Below are 21,231 nucleotides of genomic sequence, written 5' to 3'. Positions count from 1 at the left end.
CTTCTCTTCCTCACTCCCCTCTCCTTGCGAGGAAGAGACAACAAGAGCAGAGAGAGATCTCTGTGGGAGCTCAAGCAGCATTGATTAGCCTCAGCTTCCCAGGAGCAACACCTAGCTAATGCGGAAGACTCAAGAGAGGAAGAGCTGTGTGGAATGTCTAGGTAGATGGCCCAATATCTATTGGGACTTCTGGAAAAATTCTGTGCCCCAAGTGTCGCAGAGACATTGGAGAGGACCACAGCACTGGAAAGGACCCATGTGGGCAGAGGGCTCAGCACAAACTGCCAGGATCTAAATCACTAGAAGCAGATATCCTTACTCCACTCCCACTTACACCCATGCCTGGGCACTACCTAAGATCCTCAAACTGTGGTATCACTTGGGTTAAGGGAAATGAACATCAAGAATGATGGACATTGTTTACCTCCCCGCCCCAATAACCTGGTTAAAAAGAGGGCACAGGGTCAGAAATTAAGTTCTAGAAACAGTCACAACTCTACCCACGGTTGCAGTAGTCAGCTAACTACAAACTTTGAGGTTCATTTCAGCTCCATCTTGTTGACTGAAGGAGTTACCATCCTGTGTGGTAGGAAAGAGACCAACAGATAGTAGGGCCATGAAACTAACCTCCTACCCCCACTCCTGTGGGATTTTGGGGTTTAAAAATGATTCCAGTGAAATCTTTTGTAATTTATTGGCACCGGAGCCTCTAGAAAAAAATGAATTAGATTATTGGAAGGATGCTTTCCTGGAACAATGTAAAACCAAACTACAAATAGTTAATATAAATCAAAATTTCTGTTTGATGAGTAGGAACATTGCAAATGTCACTTGAGAGTCAGTGGAAACCAGTGGGTAGGAAGGGAATGTTCCCTGTCATACCTTGGTGATTAGCTAGAATTGCCCGCTCCCCTTTCTGCCTACAGTGGCATTTGTGCTGAGTTACAGACCAGATTGTCCCAAACAGAAGAGCACATATGTCAATAAAAGGTCTAAATTGAGAAGGACCTGTATTTGGATGGGGAGCCGACTTGTTTGATTTTCAAATTTCTAAAGGTCATAAAAGTCACTCTACTCAATAGCTTTTTTTTTTTTTAACAAGTATTCAACGATCAAAGAGGTACTGCTCAAAAGAATTAACATCTAAGCAGATTGAAGGGCTAACGTTTCCAAGTATTGTTCTTTATTTATTACCTACATCATCAGGCTCAGAGACAAGGGAAGAGGAGCAGGTCACAACTGAGCTAGATGCCTTGCTTTTCATAAAGGTGATGTGTGTGGCAGTGGTGGGAACAGGGTGACACTGAGAAATAGAAACGATGGCCACAAGTTTCTAGTTGCCATCTCATGGGAGTCAGGACCTACAAAGACTTGGGATAAATTGGTAACCTTTGAAACTTTGAAATTGCCCCTTAGTGGTTGTTCAGCTACTCTTCCTCTGTTTTTCCTACACTGGTCAACCAATCAACAGGGAAAACGGACTATCTTCAGGGACAGTGAGGAAAGGAGCGTGGGAGACCCCATCCATTTTTCAGCTAATTGAGACTTCAGAGACCCTTAAGGTAGAATGGTGAAGCTATTTGGAGAAACCACACCTTGCTCTTTTAAGTCGGCCAGGAAGGAAGATCTCCACCGTTCTAGTGGCTGGACCTCATAGCCCTAATTGTTTCCTCAGCATCTCCCTCTGTTGTCAAAACGGAAAGATGAGAGTTTGAATGTATTTAGGGCATGGTCCGGTTTCCTTACATATTCTGGCAATATTGAAATTAATAAGGAAGGGACAGAAGCAAGAGATAGGGCTACAAGGCCTCCCACCATTATACTCACCCCCCCCCCCCTTACAAAGTCAAAGATAAACCATTACACTTTATTTGGACTTTGGAAACCTGAGTTAAATTTATTGATTGTGCTGTTTTAAAGAGCTGAAAAGACTGAGATTTCTGAAGCCTACAGCAGGAAAAGAAAAATAGGTAGTGGACAGGGGATAACTCAGTGACAGGGCCGAGGCTGGATGGCTGAAAGCATTAGTCAAATATTTCCCACACAGCCTCCTAGCTTGAGGGGCATTCGAAAAGAATGCCCTGCCCTTTAGCTGCCCTGCCCTTTAGCTGCGCCACCAGATGACTCCCGGGAGATTGAAAAATGCCTCGGCTCTGGAGTGAGCACACCTAGGTTCAAGTTCTAACTCCACAAATAGTATGAAGTTGAGCAATTCATGTCCATTTCCCCTCCTGAGCCTCAGTTTCCTCCTCTGTCGGGCCGGGATTATTCATGGGAGAATGACAGAAACAATTCTATACTGCTTCTGGCATAGCACAGGAAGCAGTTTGAAGCCGCTGCGCCGAGGCTAACACGTACCGAAAGCTCGAAGGAGGCAGCATTCACTACCAGCTAGAGGATCTGGGAGTTTTTCAAGGAGGTGGCCGGTGGGAGACACAGAGAGCCAGTCTCAGTGGGAGGCAGCCTTTCCGCATGCGCGCGGTCTAGAAGCCTGGCGGCGGCGAGGGGGCGGGACCAGGTTTCTGAAGGGGTTGCTATGGCACCGAGGGGCCGAGGAGGTTCACCGAACCCTTAAAACCATTGCTCCCTCCCCCACCTGCCACCATCAGGGCCCAGGGCCATTGTTCCCAGCAAAATGGCGTCGGTAATCCCCCTCCCGGTCAGAGGCCTAAGTAAAACTGAGGGTGGGAGTCGGACCATAGGTAGGAAGAAAAACTACAATTCCCAGGGTACATCGCACCCGCCTGCGAGGCGCAGGGCACGTGCCCAGGCCTAGCGGTTACATGCCGTCAAAAATCAGTTTCATAGCTTCCCTTTCCCATTCCTGCTTTGGTCGTTTCCCAGCCCCCGCGCGCGCGCACTGCGGTCCTGGGGGGCGGGGGAGACATGCCGTGGCTGTTGCCCCCGCAACGTAACTGGGAGGCCAGTATTTGTAAGTCTGTGCTTCGACTTCTAATCCCAAAGCCGGCAGGTATGGGTCTCGCGAGAAATCCCGGGAGTTGGAAAAAGGGAGTCGGGGTGGCGGGCGAAAAGCTGCCGGCGGGTACCACCTCCTAACAGCGGCGCTACCGCATTCAGAGACTCGCGGAGACCCAAGGGTGGGCAGTGGGGGGCTAGGAAGTAGTGTGTGCTTGGACTTTTCTTCTTCTTCTTCTCTGAGGGGAGAGGGTAGAACAGCTGAGAGAGAGCGCGAGCGCTTCGGAACACACAGGAGGTGTCGCGCGTGCTTCCTCTAAGAGGTTTTCTCTCTGGAAGGGGGAGAAGCCTTTCTCCTCGACGCGCATCCCTCTCTCCCGCGGCGCCGAGGGGGGCGGGAGACGTGCGCGCACTCTCGTTGGCTGGCCACTCGGCACCTCGCCGCGATAGGGGCGGTTCCGAGTTGGGGCTGCTCCGTTGGCTTTCTCCGCCCCTCCCCCTCCTCTGTTCTCCCCTCCCTTCCCCGCCCCCCTCCGCCCCTCTCTCCTACCCGTCCGAATTCCCTGGCTGGAGTACGCGTGCGTCTGCTCAGCTCCGGGCCGAGCGCGAGCCTGGGCTCGTACCCCGCTCCCCTCTCTCCGCCCGCTCTTTACCTACCGGCCGTAGCTGGCCCGGTGGGCTCGCGGGGAGACGCTCGCGCGCGCAAGCGCACACGACGCGGAGCGGAGCTCGAGACATCGAGGAGAGGAGTAAGAAGCATCGGAGGAGGCGGTCGAGGAGGAGGCGGTGTGTGTGTATGTGTCTATTCTACGGTGTGGCTCGTCGTGGGGCGAGAGGAGGCTCGAGAGAGGGCGAGGGAGAAGCGAAAAGAGTCGAGAGTCTTCCTCTGCGAGAGCCGCTAATCTGGTGAGGGTCCCGGGCCAGCCGGGGCGCTAGGAGAGAGGGAGGAGGCCGGGGGGCGTGTCTGGGATCGGGCTGAGAGATGAATGGGCCAGGGATGAATGGAGGGAGGCAGCGGCGGCCAAGAGTCTGTTAGAAGTAAGCGCCCTAGCGGGGGGCGGCTTGACCGAGGCAGGGTGAGTGCCTTCACCAGTCGGTACCGGACGAGGCCGGGCTCGGGGCTAAGGGGCTGTCGAAACTGCTGAATAGGCGGAGAGGAAAATGAAAAGGGGGAAAGTGGGGAAGGGCAGGTTTGAGGCTGAGGTGCGTTTTTTGTTTTGTTTTCTTTTTTGTTTTTGATTTTTTTTTTTGGTTGTTGTTGAGGGGTGACAACTTTGGGAGCTGATGGAAGACCAGGGGACGGGGAAGGTGAGGAGGATACAGGTTGGGGACAGGAGACGGTTGACAAAGGACTGAGTGATCACTTAAGTGAGATTGAAGCTAGTGAAAGGGAAGATCGCTTCGGGTGTGGGAAGTTCAGTTGTATTGATGGGAATAGGATAAAGGAAAGAGTAGATTTAATTCAGAGGTTCAGCTGATGTGTGAGGGACAGGATGGGGTGAGGAATATTGCTGGCTTGTTGTGTAAATGTGTTAGGCTCAAGGAGATTCTGAGGTGTTATTTGGGAAGGGGTGGTGTGTGTTGTGTGACTGACAGGTTGGGGATGGGGAGGAGATGGTATGATAGGTGAGGATGAAAGTGGTAAGGTGGCTTCACTGTACTGAAAGAGGTTTTGTTTGACTAGTTAAAAGTGGTGAAACATTTATATAATGGGGTGTGGGTGGAAATCCTGCACGTGAGTATCTCCGTATCTTGGGAGTTGAGAGACTGTTAAAATGAGACTGAACCCTCAAAACAGATGCGAATAGTATGGCTATTTTTTCTTAAGAGTTACTGTTGATTGAGACAATTATATGAATAAAACAGCCTTTGAGTTGTGAAAATCTTCTGCATAGTAGTGATTATATCCAATTTTTGGAGATACCATTATCTGTTTTTCATCTGTAGTAAGTTGTAATACCAAGAGAACTTTTGAAGAGGTCTTAGTATGTGACAGAGCAGCAGGTGTCTTTTAAGACGGTCTCTATCCTTTGAATTGATGAGTTTAAAAATTGTTTAAACTCGACAGCTCAAGGGAAAGATACCTTGCATTAAAGGATAGCAAAAATGCACTAAAGCTTAGCCGGGCGTGGTGGAGCGTGCCTGTACTCCCAGCTACTTGGGAGGCTGAGGCAGAAGAATCTCTTGAACCTGGGAGGCAGAGGTTGCAGCTAGCCAAGGTTGTGCCGTTGCACTCTAGCCTGGGCGACAGAGCGAGACTCTGTCTTAAAAAATCCACTAAAGCTGACTTTGAACTAAAATAATTGTACATGATTTTTTTGGTCATTCCGAATTTATCTTTGAAAATTGGCACTCGCTTTTTGGTGTGAGTTTAAATTACAACAGATAACGTGAACATTTTGTTCTCTGAATACTTATCTTCTGATAAGGATGTCTTGTCCTGGTCTCATTCTGTTCTGGGTGAAGATTAACGGTTATGGATTTTAATGTTTTGTGATTATTTTTTACAAATTTTACTGATATATATTTAGTTTTCTTGGAAACGTTGCAAACTTGAGAACATTCCCATGCTGTTTTTCTTTCATTCTGCTTTGATATTGGGAAGAGTGTAATCCTTGTTTAGGTTACCCACAGTTTGAATACAAAAGGTCATATTCTGTTCATAGTCTCTCAGATTGAGATGAATACTTAATGTATTAAATAGTACAGTCGAAGTATAAAGGCACTATAAGAGCCTGGAAATGTTGCACTAACTCAACCAGGCAAGGCGGCCTCCCAGTTTTGAACTAGATGTTTCTAGAGTGAAGAAGGACATTCACATTTTGGGTCTTGAAAGTGTAAGCATGGTATATTTGGAGAATGGGATGAGATAAGGCTGGAATCTTAGGTTGAGGCTGGGGTGAATTAGGAACTCTTGATTGTTTAAGAAGGGGAATAACATAAACAGATTTATGGTGTTTCTCTCTCTGCCTTTGCTTCTGATGTCCCCCTCTACCTGGAATGCTCTCTCTCTGCCTCCCCTTGAATTTGAACTCATTCTTTTAAAACTTAACATCTGTCACCAGCTATTCCTGAAAGCCTTTCCTGGTTTCCCTTTCTTCCTTTTCCCAGTATCCTCCACCAAGCTAGGTTAGGTCCTCCTCTTTAGAGTTATATCATACCTTGTACATAATTTTATTACGGTACTTTGGTTGGGAGGCAGGTAGGAAAGGTATTTTTCTCCTTCTATCTGAAAGAGAAATGAAGCCCAGAAAAACAAGACGTGCCCTAGTAAGTGGTGGACCCTGGAGTTCTGACTTCTAGACCATTGTTGATCTTCATATCACAAGTTTACATTTGCTTAAATAATTATAGTTTTAGGAGTTAGATTTCTGTAGTGTTGACTTAACTTTCTTCCATAGAGTTTTGTTTTTACTATATTGTTCATTGCTGAGCCGGTAAATGATAAAGCCAGTGGCTGCAAAGAACCAGAGTAGATAGAAGTAAAGAAAATAATGGTTATTATTATTATTTTTTAGAGGGAGTTTCGCTCTGTCACCCAGGCTGGAGTGCAGCGGCGTGATCTTGGCTTACTGCAACCTCCGCCTCCCAGGTTCAAGCCATTCTCCTGCCTCAGCCTCCCTAGTAGCTGGGATTATAGGCACGTGGCACCATGCCTGGCTTATTTTTGTATTTTTAGTAGAGATGGGTTGCCCCATGTTGGCCAGGCTAGTGTCTCAAACTCCTGACCTCAAGTGATGCGCCTGCCTCGGCCTCCCAAAGTGCTGGGATTACAGGCATGGGTCACCGCGCCTGGCCCGCTATCAGATTTCTAGTCAGATAATTGAAATAAAAATAAGTAACGGAGGGCTTAATTTTTTTATTTTTAAATAATACTTATTAGTATATTTAACTGATTTTTTAAAAAATAATTATTTTATTATTTTTTAAGTTCCGGGGTACATGTGCAGGATGTGCAGGTTTGTTACACAGATAAACGCATGCCATGGTGGTTTGCTGCACCTATCAACCCATCACCCAGCTATTAAGCCCAGCATGAGTTGGCTCTTTTCCCTAGTACTCTCCCCTCCCGCCTCCCCGACAGGCCACAGTTAACTGTTGTTCCTGGAGGGCTTAAATTTTTGTGTATGTTTTCGTGGGGAAGGAATCGTGTATAAGAAAAAAAAACCCTCCTTTCTCAGTCTCTCAATATAAGTAAACCAGCTCTATATACAGATATACTCGATTTTGTCTCTGGCCAAAAGCCAGAATTCTTTCAAACGAGTGGGTCTTTTCCACCTTTGTTTGAGATCATAACATTTATGATGCCGTTAGGAGACATTTGATGACTAAAAGACATCTATAAGACATTCATTCAGAAATTTTAAAGCTTCAAAAGTAGAATTGATACAATTTTTAATTGTTTTGATAGAGCTTGTTATGAGATTTGGTTTGGCAAATGTTGAGATTGACTCACTACAGAAATGAGCTTTGATGCCCTTTCAGGGATATATTTTTCTCATGAATCTCTTTTTTTTTTTTTTCTTTTTAATGAGACAGAGTTTTGCTCTGTCACCCAGGCTGGAGTGCCGTGGTGCGATCTCGGCTCACTGCAACCTCTGCCTCCCAGGTTCAAGCTATTCTCCTGCCTCACTCAGCCTCCCGAGGAACTGGGATTATAGGTGCATGCCACCACTCCCGGCTAATTTTTGTATTTTTGGTATAGATGGGGTTTCACCATATTGGCCAGACTGGTCTCGAACTCTTGACCTTGTGATCCACCTTCCTCAGCCTCCCAAAGTCCTGAGATTACAGGCATGAGCCACTGTGCCTGACTGAAAGAAATGGAGTACATTGTTTTCTGTGTTTTAGCATGGTAACTTTTTTTTTTTTTTTGAGAGGGAGTCTCCCTCTGTCACCCAGGCTGGAGTGCAATGGTGCGATCTCGGCTCACTGCAACCTCTGCTTCCTGAGTTCAAATGATTCTCCTGCCTCAGCCTCCCGAGTAGCTGGAATTACGGGTGCCCACCACTACGCCCGGCTAATTTTTGTATTTTTAGAAGAGATGGGGTTTCACAATGTTAGCCAGGCTGGTAGCATAGTAACTTTTAAAAATTGTGATAAAATTCATATAATATAAATTTACCATTTTGACCATTTTATTTTATTTTATTTTATTTATTTGGAGATGGAGTCTCTCTCTGTCACCCAGGCTGGAGTGCAGTGGCATGATCTTGGCTCACTGTAACCTCTGCCTCCTGTGTTGAAGTGATTCTCCTGCTTCAGCCTCTCAAATAGCTGGGATTACAGGCATGCCCCACCACGCCTGGCTAATTTTTGTGTTTTTAGTAGAGACAGGGTTTCTCCGTGTTGGTCAGGCTGGTCTCCAACTCCTGACCTCAGGTGATCCGCCTGTCTTGACTTCCCAAAGAGCTGGGATTACAAGTGTGAGCCACTGCGCCTGGCCCCATTTTAACCATTTTAAAGTGTACAGTTGTACAGTGGCATTAGGTAACTTCATGATGTTGTGCAGCTAACACCACCTCAAAAGGAAATTCTGTACCCACTAAGCAGTCACTCCCCATTCTCCCTTCCTCCAAGTCCCAGGTGACCATTAATGCTTGTCTATTCTGGATATTTCACATAAATGGAATCATATAATATATGACCTTTTGTGTCTGGCTTTCACTCAGCATGTTTTTGAGATTCATCTGTGTTGTGGCATGTAGCATTACTTTATTCCCTTTTATGGCTGAGTATTATTCCTTTGTATGGATATACCGTATTTTGTTTATCCATTTATCAGTTCATAGATATTTGGGATGTTTCCACCTTTTGGCTTTAGTGAATAGTGCTGCTATGAATATTTGTATACAAGTTTTTGTCTGAATACCTGTTTTCATTTATTTTGGGTATACCTAGGAGCGCAACTGCTAGGTCATGTATAATCCTATGTTATGTTTTGTTTTGAGACAGGGCTCTGTTGCCCAGGCTGGAATACAGTGGCATGATCATGGCTTAGTGCAGTTTCAACCACCCAGGCTGAGGCAATCCTCCCACCTCAGCCTCCTGAGTAGCTGGGACTATAGGTGTGTGCCACCACGCCCCACACCAGGCTAATTTTTTTACATTTGGTAGAGACAAGGTCTCCCTGTGTTGCCCAGGCTGGTCATAAACTCTTGAGCTCAAATGATCCTCCTGCCTTAGCCTCTCAAAGTACGGGGGTTACAGGCATGAACCACTGGGCCCGGCCCTATGTTTAACTTGTTGAGAAACCACCAAACTGTTTTCCATAGCAGTTGCACCAATTTTCATTGCCATCAGCCATGTATGAGGGTTCCATTTCTCCACATCCCCACCAACACTTGTTGCTTTCTGTTTTTTACTTGTTTTTTAAAAAATTATTTTTATTTATTTTTCTTTCTAAATAGCCATCATAATGGGTATGAACTGGTATCTCATTGTGGTTTTGAATTGTATTTCCCTAATTATGTTGGGCATCGTCTCATGGTGTGTTGACTGTTTGTATTTCTTCTTTGGAGAGATGTCTATTTAAGTTCTTTGCCCATTAAAAAATTTGGTTGTTTGTCTTTTTATTGTTGAGTTGTAAGAGTTTTTTAAAAAATATACAGTCTAGATACTAGACCCTAATCAGATACGTGATTTGCAAACAGTTTCTTCCATTCCGTGAGTTGTCTTTCTGCTTTATTTTATTGTTTTGTTTTGTTTTGTTTTGTTTTTGAGATGCAGTCTCACTCTGTCACCCAGGCTGGAGTGCAGTGGTGAGATCTCGGCTCGCTGCAACATCCACCTCCCAGGTTCAAGCAATTCTTGTGCCTCAGCCTCCCGAGTTGCTGGGACTACAGGTGCGTGCCACCACACCTAGCTAGTTTTTGTATTTTTGGTAGAGGTGGGGTTTTGCCATGTTAGCCAAGCTGATCTTGAACTCCTGACCTCAGATGATCCACCCGCCTTGGCCTCCCAAAGGTCTAGAATTACAGACGTGAGCCACTGCACCCAGCCAGTATTTTATTTTATTGTAAAAATAGAGATGAGGTCTTGCTATGTTGCCCAAGCAGGTCTCAAACGCCTGAGCTTAAGTGATCCTCCCGCCTCAGCCTCCCAAAGTGTTGGGATTACAGGTATGAGACACCACACCCAGCCTTTTTAACTGATAATCTTTTGTACAGATTGTTAATGAGCAACTCTTCTTTAAAGGATTAAAGTAATATAGCATTAGATTAAAACGCCTTTTAACCCAACTTCCTGCCCTCCCATAGATAACCATTTGTTAGAGTTGGTTCCATGGTTGCCAAAATAAGGATGAAAGAAAAAAAAGAGTTGATTGTGGAATAGTTATAGTCCTTTTTTCTCTGTATTTACATGCATATGTTTGTACATATACAAATAACAAGTATGTGATATATATTTTATGAGTTTTCTCCTGAAGATTGTCACTTAGGGCTCTTTTCATATCAGTATTTATATGTTCACTTCATTCTTTTTGATTGATACATAGTATTTCTTCCTGTGTGCTTTTCTAGCTTTGACTACTAGGATCAGTTTAGAGTATGTCTTTCTAGTCTTTTTTATATGCATTCACCCATATGTGAGTACATTTAGAAATACATAGTTTTGTGGTTTTTTTAACACAAATAGTATGTAGATATAATATACATGTTGTACTACAACTTACTTTTCTCACCTTATATATATGTAGGAGATTTTTATATATCAGTATATATCCATCTTGCATTTTTTAAACAGATGCTTATTATTTCACAGTATGGACGTACCATGTTTATTTCAGCATTCTCCTATAGATGGATATTTAAGTTCTTTTCAGGTTGATTTTGTTTGCTTGTTTTGCTATTTAAAACAATGTTTCAGTTTAAAAAAGCCCTGTACCTACATATTTGTTCACATGCAGGAATATTTCTCAAGCGATACTACTAAGGATTGGAATTGCTGGGTGACAGTTATGCACTAGATACTTGGAATTTGCCCTATGAAAAGGCTATTCCAGTTTAGCTGCCAACGGTGCGTGGAATACCAAATTTCTTATACAATTCTCAAACTTAACAGATATTTATTTTTTGTATCCTGGTAGGTGAAAAATGATACTGAATCATTTGAGCTTGTACCCCTCTGTTTACTAATGAGTTTGAGTAATCCCCTTACCATACATGTATTGGCCACTTGTACTTACTTTTTTTTTTTTTTTTTTTGAGACAGAGTCTCACTCTGTCACCCAGGCTGGAGTGCAGTGGCACAGTCTCGGCTCACTGCAAGCTCCACCTCGTGGGTTCACGCCATTCTCCTGCCTCAGCCTCCCGAGTAGCTGGGACTATAGGCGCCCGCCACCATGCCTGGCTAACTTTTTTGTATTTTTAGTAGAGACGGGGTTTCACCGTGTTAGCCAGGATGGTCTTGATATCCTGACCTCGTGATCAGCCCGCCTCGGCCTCCCAAAGTGCTGGGATTACAGGCGTGAGCCACCGCGCCTGGCCTATATTTAGCTTTTAAGTCCACATGGAATTTATTTTTGTGACTGGTTTTTGGTAGGGCTTTAGCTTACCACTCCTCAAAATTGATAACCAGTTATCCCAACACAACTTATTATACTACCTGTTCTTCACAAATTTGAAATGCCATTTTTACCATAGACTGCATTCCTATACATACATGTGTTTGTTTCTGTACTAGTTCTATTTCATTAGTTCACTTGTCTATTTTAAATTAAATTTTTTATTTTTTAAAGGCGGGATCTTGTTCTCTTGCCTAGGCTGGAGTGCAGTGGCATGGTCATAGTTTACTGCAGCCTTCAACTCCTAAGGCTCACAAGATTCTCCTGGCTTAGTGTCCCATGCCACCATGCCAGCTAAGTTAATTTGTCTGTTTCTGTGCTAAAACCACATTGTTTAATTTAATATAACTATATGTAATTATCTGGTAAGGCAAGTTCTTGTTGTTCTTTATCAAGATTTTCTTGACTTTCCTTCTACTCTTTAGAGAATCAGCTTGTCAGTTTCAGACAAAAACATCTCTTTGGGATTTTGATTGAAATTGCATTGATTTTGGAATAATAGCCGGGGGAGGGGAATTGTGAAGATGTTGATATTGGGTCTTTCCACCAAGGAACATGGTGTAGTTTGTGTATTTCAGTAAAATTTCATGATTTTCTTTATGTAGGTGTTGTATATTTCTTCTTGAGTTTGTTCCTAGACTAGTGTTTTATAGCTTTGTTGCTCTTATGAACAGGATAATTGTTTTTGTTTGTTTGTTTGTTTGTTTTTGAGATGGAGTCTTGCTCTGTCACCCAAGCTGGAGTGCAGTGGCACGATCTCGGCTCACTGCAACCTCCGCCTCCCTGGTTCAAGCGATTTTCCTGCCTCAGTCTCCCGAGTAGCTGGGACTGCAGGCATGCGTCACCATGCCTGGCTAATTTTTTTGTATTTTTAGTGGAGACGGGATTTTGCCATGTTGGCCAGGCTGGCCTCGAGCTCCTGACCTCAGGTGATCCACCCATCTGGGCCTCCCAACATGCTGGGATTACAGGCATGCGCCACTGTGCCTGGTCGATAGTTGTTTTTTTAAATTACATTTTGTAATGATTACTGAGATATATGGCAGATTTCTGTATGTTGATTTTTGTCTTTGGCCTGTTTGCTGAACTGTTGTTAGTTGCTTGTTAGTTATAGTTTTTTAGTTGATTTTCTTGGATTTTCTAGATAGATAAACATGTAGTCTGTAAGTTTTGAGTTTTGTCTCCTACTTTCTAACATGTGTAGGTCTTGTTTTATTTCCTCAGTTGGTAGTAGGAAATCTTGGCTTATTCCTGATTTTAACGATTGTTTATGTGAAAGATGCTTGCCCTTATGTGTAGGATAAATGCTAATTGAAACCACACTGAGATTCCTTGCTTAAACTTATCAGAGTGTTAAAAATCAAAATGTTTGATAACACTCTTTGTTGTCAAGACTGTGGGGTAAAAGACACTCACACGTTGGAGGTAGGAGTTTAAATTGGTACATTGCCCATGGAAGGCAATTTGGCAGCATTATATAAAGATACACATGTATTACATACATTATTGTGGATATATTAGTATACTTAAATAAAAGTTTAAAAAATAAATGTGCAAATTTCCTTTGATCTTGGCAGGGCACAGTGGCTCACACCTGTAATCCCAGCACTTTGGGAGGCCGAGGCCGGCGGATCACCTGAGCCCAGGAGACCAGCCTGGCCAACATGGTGAAACCTCGTCTCTACTGAAAATACAAAAATTAGCCAGGCGTGGTGGCGTGCGCCTGTAATCCCAGCTACTCCAGTGGCCGAGGCAGGAGAATTGCTTGAACCCGGGAGGTGGAGGTTGCAGTAAGCTGAGATCGCACCACTGCACTCCAGCCTGGGTGACAGAGCGAGACTCTGTCTTTAAAAAAAAAAATTTCCTTTGATCTAGCTATTCTAGTTCAGGGATATATATACACACACACACACATACACACACACACACACACACATATATACAATGAAATCTACAGTGTTATTTATAATAGCAAACAATTGAATACTACAAAATAAGAATGAGAAACTTATATGTACTGAAAAGGAAAAACATGTATCTTAAGTTACTATGAGTATAAAAAGAGCTTGGTGTGTACTGTGTTCCTTTTTGTGTAGATAGGGAAGGAGAGAACAGATATTTGTTAATTTGCCTGAAGAGATTCTGGAGGACTACACAAGAATCTGTTGAGTGGTTACCTGTTGGTGGGGCAAATGGAATTGAATGGAAGGGAGATAGAGTTGGGAATGAGCCTGCCCTTTATAAACCTCTTTATTTGATATTTGAGCCACATGACTGTATTATATATATGTATATGTGTGTGTGTATATATATATTACATACATTGTATTTTATATATATATATGTCTTTTATTTTTTTTTTGAGATGGGGTCTCACTCGGTCACCCAGGCTGTAGTGTAGTGACACAATCACTGCTAACTGCAGCCTCAACCTCCCAGGCTCAAGCAATCCTCCTACTGCAGCCTCCCAAGTAGCTGGGACTACAGGCATATACTACATGCCTGGCTATTTATTTTTTATTTTTTATTTTTTGAGATGGAGTCTCTTTCTGTTGCCCAGGCTGGAGTGCAGTGGTGCTATCTTGGCTCACTGTAACCTCTGCCTCCAGGGTTCAAGCGGTTCTCCTGCCTCAGCCTCCTGAATAGCTGGGATCATAGGCACGTGCCACCACGCCCAGCTAATTTTTGTATTTTTAGTAGAGACGAGGTTTCGCCGTGTTGGTCAGGCTGGTGTCGAACTCTTGACCTCAGGTGATCCACCCACCTTGGCCTCCCAAAGTGCTGGGATTATAGGTGTGAGCCACTGTGCCCAGCCACAGTTGTCTTTATATATATTCCTAGGGCTTAGATAAGTGTGTTTATCATTTTATGAAGCAAAAATGGCTACATGTAGGTAATTATATATAACTGTGAACTTAGTAAGAGACTCCAGGTTTGAGGCCTGATTTTTGTAAACTTTTTCACTGGGCCACGTTTCTACATTGCTGAATGTAGAAGAGATATTATCCTGGTCACTGGAGCATGTCCCTTTGGCAATGCCAACATGGTTCATTACTGAAAAACTTTAGAAAATATATGGTTTTCTGCCTTCCTAAATAGAGTCTCCTGAAAATCATTTAATGTTTTCTGGAGTATTGTTGAATAGTACTTTAATATAGTGCTGTCCCTAGGGGTTTTTGAGACGTAGAAAATAAAAGCTTGCATTTATTGATTATTATATTGTGCCTGGCACTGTGCTAAATATTTTATGTGTATTTTCATATTGGTCCTGTGAGATTTCACAAATGCAATCAAGAATGATTGAGGTTAACTAATTTGCCGGAAATCTCTTCCAAGGATTGAAAGGCAGAACTTTGATTCCAGATTTCTCCCACTCCAGAGCATGTGTTCTTTTTTTTTTTTTTTTTTTTTTGAGACAGAGTCTCACTCTGTGATCCAGGCTGGAGTACAGTAGTGTGATCACAGCTCACTGCAGCCTCAACCTCCCTGGGCTCAGCTCAGGCTCAGGCTCAGGCTCAGCTCGTCCCCACCTCAGCTTCTCAAGTAGCGGGGACTACAGGCACACAATACCACACCCAGCTAATTTTTTATTTTTTGCAGAGACAGGGTTTTGCCATGTTGTCCAGGCTGGTCTTGAACTCCTGAGCTCAAGCAATCTGCCAGCCTCAGTCTCCCCACGTGTTGGGATTATTACAGGCGTGAGCCACCACTCCCGGCTGAGCCTGTGTTCTTTTTTTTTTTTTTTGGTGGATCAGCTAATTTTGAATTCCAAAATAATAAGTTCACAAAATCTATTATTAATGAAAATATTCAATACCCAAGGTGATTTAAAAAGTTTAACTGAGATACTATCTTGTTCCCAGAACATTTATAAACACAACATATATATATCACTGAGTTAAATTTATATATTGAAAATAGGAATATAAGGTATAAAAATAAAAAACACAAAGGTTTAACTGAAAGTTTTTGTAATTATATACTTATATTGGGATTGCAAGATGAATATAATGCTATTTATTTTATTCTTTTCTTTCTGAATTTGTAGGGCTTGGAAGTATTTTGCACAGAAGATGATCTGTGTTCTGACATTTCCCTAAAGTTCTTTGAACCTCAAGATAGAGATGATCTCTATTTTTATATTGCCACGTAAATAGGTTTGGTGCTCACCCTTCATCGTTTTCTTTTTTTTTTTTTTTTTTTTTTGATACTGAGTCTCACTCCATCGCCCAGGCTGGAGTGCAGTGGCGCGATCTCGGCTCATTGCAACCTCTGCCTCCTGGCCTCAAGCGATTCTTGTGCCTCAGCCTCCCGAGTAGCTGGGACTACAGGCGTGTGCCACCATGTCTGGCTAATTTTTTTTTTTGTATTTTTAGTAGAGACGGGGTTTCTATTCATATGAAGGTAGTTCAACTCCTAAGGATCTGGGATAGGAAATAAGAGAGGAAAAATGCTGTTTCTAGAATCGCCTCTTTGTGGTTCTAATTTCTTCTCATCAGTACCTATAATTGCCAAAATAATATTTTTAAAACTCTGGGAAATATGAATTCACTTTGGTAATAGTTCATTCCGAGTATGTTTTAATAACTCTAGATAAATATATTTAAATACCCTTATATTTTAACATCCGCCAAATTAAATGGATTTTGAAGAATCCACTCAAATATATATATATATATATATATATATATATATATATATATATATATTTTTTTTTTTTTTTTTTTTTTTTTTTTTTGAGACAGAGTCTCGCTTCGTTCCCCAGGCTGGAGTGCAGTGGCGCGATCTCGGCTCACTGCAAGCTCCACCTCCCGGGTTCATGCCATTCTCCTGCCTCAGCCTCCCGAGTAGCTGGGACTACAGGTACCCGCCACCATGCCCAGCTAATTTTTTGTACTTTTAGTAGAGACGGGGTTTCACCGTGTTAGCCAGGATGGTCTCGACCTCCTGACCTTGTGATCTGCCCGCCTCAGCCTCCCAGAATGCTGGGATTACAGGCATGAGCCACCGCGCCTGGCCTCAAATTTTTTTTTTTTTCCGAGACGGAGTCTGGCTCTGTCGCCCAGGCTGGAATGCAGTGGCATGATCTCGGCTCACTGCAAGCTCCACCTCCCGGGTTCACGCCATTCTCCCACCTCAGCCTCCCGAGTAGCTGGGACTACAGGCGCTCACCACCACGCCTGGCTAATATTTTGTATTTTTAGTAGAGACAGGGTTTGACCGTGTTAGCCAGGATGGTCTCGATCTCCTGACCTCGTGATCCGCCCATCTCGGCCTCCCAAAGTGCTGGGATTACAGGCGTGAGCCACCGTGCCCAGGCGCCCGTCCTCAAATATTTTTATGTTTAGTCAGGTCCTATATTAGTTTATGAGAACCAAGACTCAGTTTTGTACTGCAAGGCAGTGAGTTATTCATATGTTTGTGATCATTGATTGTGGTCAGAACCACAAAGGTGAAAGACTGCAAAAGGAACATGTGAACCTTCTATGCTCAATATACTGACTTTGGAGTGGAATTTGCTTTTTCTTTTTTTTTTTTTTGAGATGGAGTCTCGCTCTGTCGCCCAGGCTGGAGTGCAGTGGCGCCATCTCGGCTCACTGCAAGCTCTGCCTCCCAGGTTCATGCCATTCTGCCTCAGCCTCCCGAGTAGCTGGGACTACAGGCGCCCACCACCACGCCCGGCTAATTTTTTGTATTTTTAGTAGAGACGGGGTTTCATCGTGTTAGCCAGGATGGTCTCGATCTCCTGACCTTGTGATCCGCCTGCCTCGGCCTCCCAAAGTGCTGGAATTACAGGCGTAAGCCACTGCGCCCAGCCAGAATTTGCTTTTAATTAATGTTATTTCCTTAGTTTTTCATGGAAAATGTGAATTTTCCCACCTTTGCCCGAGAAAATACTTATATTTTTATATTGAAGCCCAAAGTTTTTTTATTAAGTTGCAAGGCTAAATTAAATTATTCTAATTTACAAAGTTGCTAGATAACTAGAATGGAATTATCTTTAAAAGTGGATTTTGGGGACAGGCATGGTGGCCCATGACTGTCATCCCAGCACTTTGGGAGGCCAAGGAGGGAGAATCTCTTGAGCCCAGGAGTTTGAGACTAGCCGGGGCAACGTGGCTTGACCTCATCTCTACAAAAAAAATTAAAAATTAGGAGTTTGGTGGCACGTGCCTGTAGTCCCAGCTACTCGAAAGGCTGAAGTCGGAGGATCGCTTAAGCCTGGGAGGTCAAGGCTGCAGTGAACCGTGATCACACCACTGCAATTAAGCCTGGGCGACAGAGTGAGACCCTGTCTCAAAAAAAAAAAATGGATATTGGGAGTTAAAAATACGGAACGCTTCACGAATTTGCGTGTCATCCTTGTGCAGGGGCCGTGCTAATCTTCTCTGTATCATTCCAGTTTTAATATGTGTGCTGCCAAAGCAAGCGCGAGCCTGTGGTTTTGTTTTGTTTTTTTTTTGAGACGGAGTCTTGCTCTGTTGCTCAGGCTGGAGTGCAGTGGTGCGATCTTGGCTCTCTGCAACCTCCACCTCCCGGGTTCAAGCAATTCTCTGCCTCAGCCTCCCGAGTAGTTGGGATTACAGGCGCCTGCCACCATGCCCGGCTAATTTTTGTATTTTTAGTAAAGACGGGGTTTCATCAGCTTGGCCAGGCTGGTCTTGAACTCCTGACCTCGTGATCCACATTCCTCGGCCTCCCAAAGTGCTGGGATTACAGGCATGAGCCACCGTGCCCGGCCGAGCCTGTGTTCTTAAACTGTTTTATGGTCAAGATCCATGATGGCCCCACATATACCATAGTCAAGAAACTATTGAGGCCTGGCATGGTGGCTCATGCCTATAATCCCAGCACTTTGGGAGGGTGATGAGGGCAGATTGCTTGAGCCCAGGAGTTTGAGACTAGCCTGTGCAACATGGCAAAACCCTGTCTCTACAAAAAAATATAAAAAGTTAGCTAGTTGTGGAGGCTCACGCCTGTAGTCCCAGCTACTCGGGATGCTGAAGTGGGAGGATCACTTGATCCCAGGGAGGTCAAGGCTGCAGGAAGCCATGACTGCTCCACTGCACTCCATCCTGGGTAACAGAGTGAGGCCCTATCTCAAAAAAAAAAAAAAAAAAAAAGGAAGCTATTGAATCCATGATGGCCCCAGATATGTTATACTTAGTGAAGTTCTTGGCCTAGTTTTTCTTATTCGTTGTTTATTCACCAGCTATTACATTTTATTGTTGTCAGGCCTTTAATTTCCTCCTGGGATTCTTAATCCAGGAGGCCAGCCTAAAGATGAGAGTGGACACAATGAGGGGTGGGAGGGTAAGTATAGTTTTTGAAAGGCATATTTGATAACGTGATGGTTTTGATTTTCATCAAAATGTTTTACTTTCATATTTTTTTTTTTTGAGACAGATTTCACTCTTGTCACCCAGTCTGGAGTGCAATGGTACGATCTTGGCTCACTGCAACCTCTGCCTCCTGGGTTCAAGTGATTCTCCTGCCTCAGCCTCCCGAGTAGCTGGAATTACAGGTGCCCGCCACCATGCCCAGCTAATTTTTGTATTTTTAGTAAAGACAGGGTTTCACCATGTTAGCTAGGCTGGTCTGGAACTCCTGACCACAGGTGATTGCCCACCTTGGCCTCCCAGAGTTCTGGGATTACAGGCGTGTACCATCGCACCCAGCCATATTTAAAAAAAATTTTTTTTATAGGCAGAATCTCTCTCTGTCACCTAGGCTGGAGTGCAATGTTGCAATCATGGCTCACTGTAGCCTCCTGGGATCAAGTGATCCTCCCACCTCTGCCTCCTTAGTAGCTGGGACTATAGGCGTGGACCACCATGCCCAGCTTATTTCTTTAATTTTATTTTTTGTAGAGACAGGGTCTCCCTGTGTTGCCCAGGCTGGTCTCAAACTCTTGGGCTCAAGCTATCCTTCTGCCTCGGCAGCTCCCGCCCCAAATACTGGGAGTACAGGTGTTAGCCACTGGCCCTGGCCAGGACATCATATTTTATTGAGATACAATTTATATAACATAGAATTTACAAATATAATATAAAATATAATATAAAAGTCAATGATTTTCAGTAAATTTATAGAGTTGTAAAATCTTGATTACAACTCAATTTTAGTTCATTACCATCATCCCTGAAAGATTGCTTGTGCTTATTTGCAGTCAATCCTGTTCCTGTGCCCCAGCCCCAACCACTGATCTATTTTCTGTTTCTGTAGCTTTGTATTTTCTGGACATTTCATATAAATGAAATCATATAGTATGCAGTCTTTTCCTCTGACGTCTTTCACTTAGCATAATGTCTTCATGGTTCATCCTTGTTGTAGCATATATCAATACTCCATTCCTTTTTTTTTATTTTTATTTTTTATTTTTAGAGATGGGACCTCACTATGTCGCCCAGGGTAGCAGGCAGTGGCTATTCATGGGCGTGATCATAGCACACTGCAGCCTTGAACTTCTGGGCTCAAGTGATCCTCCCACCTCAGCCTCCTGGGTAACTGAGATTATAGGTGTGCACCACCACACCTGACACCATTTATTTTTATTGCCCAGTAATATTCTTTTTTTTTTTTTGAGACGGAGCTTCACTCTTTCGCCCAGGCTGGAGTGAAGTGGCGCCATCTTGGCTCACTGCAACCTCTGCCCCCTGGGTTCAAGCGATTCTTCTGCCTCGGCCTCCTGAGTAGCTGGGATTATAGGTACCCACTACCACGCCTGGCTAATTTTTGTATTTTTAGTAGAGATGGGGTTTCACCATGTTGGCCAGGCTGGTCTCGAACTCCTGACCTCAAATGATTCACCACCTACCTCGGCTTCCCAAAGTGCTAGGATTACAGGCGTGAGCCACTGTGCCCAGCCTGCCCATTAATATTCTATTACACCTAATACATTTTGTTTATCCATTCATCAGTTGATAGACATTTGGATTGTTTCCACCTTTTGGCTATTGTGAATAGTGCTGCTATGAACACTTGTACAAGTTTTTGTGTGGACATATGTTTTCATTTCTCTTAGGTAGATGATATTATATGGTAACTCTGTTTAACTTACTGAGGAACTGCCAGACTGTGTTCCAAAGCAGCTGTATCATTTTACATTCCCACTAGCAATGTATGAGGGTTCTGTTTTCTTCATATGCTTACCAGCACTTGTTACTGTCTTTTTTTTATTGTAGGGTATGAAGTGGCATTTCATCGTGGCTTTGATTTGCATTTCCACAATAAGTAATGATGTGGATGGAACAACTTCTTATGTGTTTATTGGTCTTTTGGATTTCTTCTTTATAGAAATGTCTATTCAGATCTTTTGCCCATTTTAAGATTGGATTATTTGTCTGGTCATTATTGGGTTATTTTATTTATTTATTTATTTATTTATTTATTTTTACACAGGGTCCCACTCTGTCACCAAGGCTGGAGTGCAGTGGTGTGATCTCAGCTCACTGCAATCTCCACGTCCCAGGCTCAAGCGATTCTCCTGCCTCAGCCTTCTGAGTAGCTGGGATTACAGGCGTGCGCCACTACTGCCCGGCTAATTTTTGTATTTTTAGTAGAGATGGGGTTTCACCATGTTGGCCAGGCTGGTCTTGAACTCCTGATCTCAAATGATCCACCCGCCTCAGCCTCCCAGAGTGCTGGGATTACAGGTGTGAGCCACTGCGCCTGGCCATTATTGAGTTCTTGATATAGTTTGATACCATCCCCTATCACATATATGATTTGCACATACTTTCTCCTGC

General features: G+C 43.7%; 1 protein-coding gene and 1 non-coding gene across 13 annotated transcripts in view; one reads left to right on the top strand and one right to left on the bottom strand.

Annotated features, from left to right (window-relative positions):
- Positions 1–2,887: 2,887 nt before the first annotated feature.
- WNK3 (WNK lysine deficient protein kinase 3) overlaps positions 2,888–21,231 on the top strand; it is a 176,446-nt gene continuing 158,102 nt past the window's right edge. For 2 of the 12 annotated variants that reach the window (XM_054544627.2, XM_054544620.2), the window contains exon 1: positions 3,428–3,710. The gene's annotated coding sequence lies outside the window, so the exon portion shown is untranslated. Of the gene's footprint in view, positions 2,972–3,427; positions 3,823–4,009; positions 4,225–9,639; positions 9,762–21,231 lie in introns of those variants that run through there. The other 10 variants (XM_054544621.2, XM_054544618.2, XM_054544619.2 and 7 more) reach the window with 10 other exon arrangements.
- On the bottom strand, positions 17,809–17,915 carry LOC112131088 (U6 spliceosomal RNA). Its single transcript, XR_002913235.1, has one exon. It is a non-coding gene; the product is annotated as a U6 spliceosomal RNA (small nuclear RNA).

This window comes from Pongo abelii, chromosome X (assembly GCF_028885655.2).
Source record: "Pongo abelii isolate AG06213 chromosome X, NHGRI_mPonAbe1-v2.0_pri, whole genome shotgun sequence".
NCBI classification, from domain to species: domain Eukaryota; kingdom Metazoa; phylum Chordata; class Mammalia; order Primates; family Hominidae; genus Pongo; species Pongo abelii.
This window is presented reverse-complemented; position numbering and strand designations above follow the sequence as displayed.